Genomic DNA, 4558 nt, shown 5'->3' with positions numbered 1-4558 from the left:
GCCCAGACCACAGCAGCCCCCACCCCAACCAGGAAGGCCTGGAGTTCAGGAAACTTGGTGAGAGCCCTTTACCATCAGGCTCCACCATCGTTCCGTCCCTCCTGCCTAATTACATTCAGGAGATACTAACCACTCCCACCCTTCCCAAAAGAGGAGTAAGTGTTCTCTCCCAAAAGACTGGCCAGAGCTAGAGCTACCCCAATCCAGGCCAGAAGGCCAGGGGCCCGACCCTCCGGACCAGACCCCGTGGTTCTCCATCCCCATCAGAAGGCTTCCCTTTCAGCTACGAACTGCTCCAGGTCACCTTTACTCCAGCAGGCTTTGCATAGCAACCGCCATCCCTTCACTATTTCGCCATAGATCAGGGACGGAAGCAAGCGCCACCTCCTGGAAACTGATAAGAACAGATACTACACTTGATCTTAGCCAAAAGGCCAAGAAGCGATTAAACCAGTATTAAACCTAAAAACAAAATGTAATCTAAGTCTGTTGTTTTTCAACTTTCTTCTTGAGAAGGGGGACTTTGCGGGAACTGCAGGATTTCAATTCATGGCGGCGTATTGTGTTACCAATGGTTTGTTTGGTGACTGTGATCCCAACTGCCTTGAGATCATTCACAAGCTCCTCCTGTGTAGTTCTGGGCTGATCCCTCACTTTTCTCATAATCAACCTTACCCAATGAGGCAAAATCTTACATGGAGCTCCAGACTGAGGGCAATTGATGGTTATTTTGTATTTCTTCCATTTGGGAATAATCGCTCCTACAGTTGTCTGCTTCTCACCAAGCTTCTTGCTGATGGTCTTGTAGCCCATTCCAGCCTTGTGCAGGTCTACAATCTTGTCCCCGATGCCCTTTGACAGCTCTTTGATCTTCCCCATGATGGTGAGGTTTGAATGGAAGAGATTCTGTGGACAGGTGTCTTTTATACACATAACGAGTTGTCATTAGGAGAACCTTCTTCCATTGACAGGACTAATCTGTGTACTACATGAGCACCTACTGAGGTCAGTCTGTTGAAGCCAGAATTATCGTTGGTTGATAGGGGAGCAAATACTTATTTTACTCACTGAACTGCAACTCCGTTCATAACATTTATATCATGTGTTTTTTTTTTCTGGATTTTTGGTTGATATTCTGTCTCTATCATATAAAATACACCTATGATAAAAATGTTAGACCCTTCATTTCTTTGTAAGTGGGCAAACTTCCACAATCTACAGGGGTGCAAATCATTATTTTCCCCACTGTAAGTGATGTCTGTTTCTTATAATCCTTTTTGCTGGTTGCCAGTTTTGTAGGAATAAAGAAGACATGGGGATGTTTGTAACACTTGTCTTTATTTCTGAAATGCTCTTTGGTATGTTGTCTCTGGTGTCCCTCTATCCTGCCAATTGCTTGTGAAAACAAAATGCACAGTAGTGTGTGTTACTACATAAAACCAACTATATAAAAACCTGAAGAAATCCTCTATCTAGACACTCATCTCTAAATCCAGACAGTGGCTCCCATATTGCCAAGTGTATTTTTGTCCTCAGTTTGTAAATCTGAAACAAACTGTTCTCTGTTTTGCCATGTTCCCAGACTAAGATGCAGAAAGAAGAGCACTTGAGTATAAATAACTGGGACTCGAAATGGGCCTCCACACTCACCACATTCTTGCTTCTTCTTTGAAATTCATGTTGCTGTGGATTTGGTATTGGGGTCACGGATGTTGACTTTTTTCTGTTTACCATCCACAGTCTCAGCCAGGGAATGGCAATGTTCAGACGCCGTTACACACAACATAAAACTAAATTTAGCACTTTAAATTAGGCACGTCTATAAATAGCACCAGGACTGTATAGGCTGGCCCTAATTGACTAAATGCCACAATGTATTATCTGTGTTTTGTACTTTGATACAATGTATCCGATACAGAACAATGTGCATTGGATGATGATGCAGATAAATAATGCTAGTGTCACAGAACATAATCTACAATGCACCTAAGATGTATCTAAACCCTAACAATGAACTTCTCTCATTTGCTCCATTTTGATCTGTTAAATATAACATGGAAAGCAATTTGTTATACAGTAAAACCTTGGTTTGAGAATAACTTGGTTTGAGAGCGTTTTGCAAGACAAGCAAAATTTTAAAATAAATTTTGACTTGATCTACAAGCGGTTTCTTGATATACAAGTAGTGTCATGTCACAACAGAGTATAAAAGAGAAGAGAGGCGCCTCTAAGTGCATTAATATGGTTACATTTATTGAAGGTGTAACATTTAGCAACTCACATGGTTGATGATTAAAACAGGCACATGGAAGTATGCAGGCATCCGGGGTAAAGCTGTTTACCATCCCCCGCACCGCCATCGTTGTCATCCCATCCACGCTGCGCTCCATGAGCGGTTCAAGCCTCGCTTTCAGATCGCTCTACTGCAGGGTGGTCTTCAAGGTCACAATTGCAGACTGACAGCGGTGAGAGGCGGCGGTGCGGGGGATGGTCTATGTGGACAGCTTTACCCCGGATGCCTGAATACTTAGATGTGCCTCTTTTAATCATCAACCATGTGAGTTGCTAAATGTTGTACCTTCATTAAATGTAACCGTATTACTACACTTAGAGGCGCCTCTCTTCTCTTTTGTACTCTGGAGCTCCTGCCTGATTTTGCTTCTAATCCACTTTGGAGGCTTCCATTTGTGGATGGACATTTTATGGTTACACAACCTGGTCACATTGCTATAATCTTTTTTATATGGACTATAAATCAAAGGACTTATGAATAAATGGTTGTGGAACGAATCATTTGAGTTTCCATTATTTCTTATGGGGAAATTCACTTTGATATACAAGTGCTTTGGATTAGCATAAGCATGTTTCTGGAACAAATTCTGCTCTCAATCCAAGGTTTTACTGTATCAGGGCTTTTTTTCAGCTGGAACTTGGTGGAACTCAGTTCCACCACCTCTGGCTCCGGCCCTCTGCTCCCTGCTGACCACTATTACTTGAAAACACAAAAGTGAAGGATGGGAACAAGGGAGATGCAGGTACAGGGGGTGCAGTGCAAATGCCAACACCACTAGATGATCTCCCAGAAAGTGAGAGAGGTGGAGCCAACTACAGTAAGCGGGGAGGTACTAGAGCTGGCTGGGTGCTTCAGCTGATTACAGCAACAAAAATAGGGCACGTGGAAGATGGTGGAGCTTTTAAGGAGATGGGGAGACGATGGGGGCAGTAGAGGGGGTTTGCATGCAGAGGTCAGAGCTGAAGAGGGGTAAATGTGAGATGTAGATGGGGGATGCAGAGGTAAGTAGCTGTGGAAGAAGGTTGAATTCTGCACTCTGTGTAGTGCACTGCTAAACTCTGCACTCTGTACGCAGCTAACCCCTGAACTCTGCAGTCTGTGTGTAACCCCCTCCCTGAACTCTGCACTCTGTACATAATGCACTCCTGGTATATAATGACCCTGTTAAGACCCTCCTACTATTAGTAAAATTTGACCACACCCACTATTTAATGCGGTTTGGAGGGTGTGTGTAAGGGACGGGGGGTCGAGATTGAGTTCCTGTACCTATTTTCCCTGCCCTGATCTGGATAGAGACAAGTGTGTACTCTATCCAGAGCACTAAGTGTCATTTCTGTCCACCTCCTCCTTCCTTTGCTATCAGCATGAGACACTTCTGACGAGTTTTCCTGACACCAAGAGAAAAATAGTGACTGGGAAGGGCACAGCCTTTGATTGACAGGCTCTGTTCCTGTGTGCTGTGTGAAAGGGAGGAGGAGGGGGGGGGTTTCCTTTCCTTCTAGTCATCTCTCAGAGCTCTCCTCACTGATGCAACTTCAGCTCTCTGCCCCCCTGCTTTTCAGAGCTGATAAATCCTTTGTAAATCCTGCACTTTGAATGGATGAAGGGGAAAGATGGCTGTAGATAAACAGATACAACTTATGTAGGAGGATTTAATTTCATGTCTTTGTATCACCAGTCACTTCGCTGGGTATATGTGAGGGTTTACAACCACTTTAAAGGCAAAGGTTTTTTGTCCCCTAAATCACCCCTTGCCTCTGCCCCCTTCCAACTCTGAGCACTGTCCCTTGACTCTGCCCCCTACCCACCTCCCAGTAACGGCCCCTTTTAGAGTATACAAAACCAAGTACAGTATATGGATATGCTTTGTTCATATTTCATGTCTGAGGTCTACAACCACTTCAAGTTGAGTGTCTCTGTGGCCAGTAAGAGCACCTTAAATGGACAGAGAGGTAGAAGGTGGGCAGAGCTTATTCTCAATGTCAGGGAAGTCAACAACCAAGTGAATACATTTTCATAGGAATGCTTTTTTTTTTTTGCCGAATAAATGTAACATCTTAGACAAGACTTTTACTTTTAAAAGTTTAAAATGCCTGACAGGTTTACTTTAATTCATGTTTAAGAAAAGTTGAAAGAAAAGTCACCTGAGACCAAGATCTTTAAATATTACTGGGTTGACAAAAAATCCAAATAACTAAAAAAAAAAAAAAAAAAAAGAAAGCCTAAAACTCGGAGTTGAGCACCGGAACTCAGACAAAGTTTGTG

General features: G+C 43.3%; 1 pseudogene; it reads right to left on the bottom strand.

The window, feature by feature from the left end:
• Positions 1-314: 314 nt before the first annotated feature.
• LOC141103954 (U2 spliceosomal RNA) lies at positions 315-446 on the bottom strand (annotated as a pseudogene).
• Positions 447-4558: the final 4112 nt, after the last annotated feature.

This window comes from Aquarana catesbeiana, linkage group LG07 (assembly GCF_042186555.1).
Source record: "Aquarana catesbeiana isolate 2022-GZ linkage group LG07, ASM4218655v1, whole genome shotgun sequence".
Lineage (NCBI taxonomy): Eukaryota > Metazoa > Chordata > Amphibia > Anura > Ranidae > Aquarana > Aquarana catesbeiana.
This window is presented reverse-complemented; position numbering and strand designations above follow the sequence as displayed.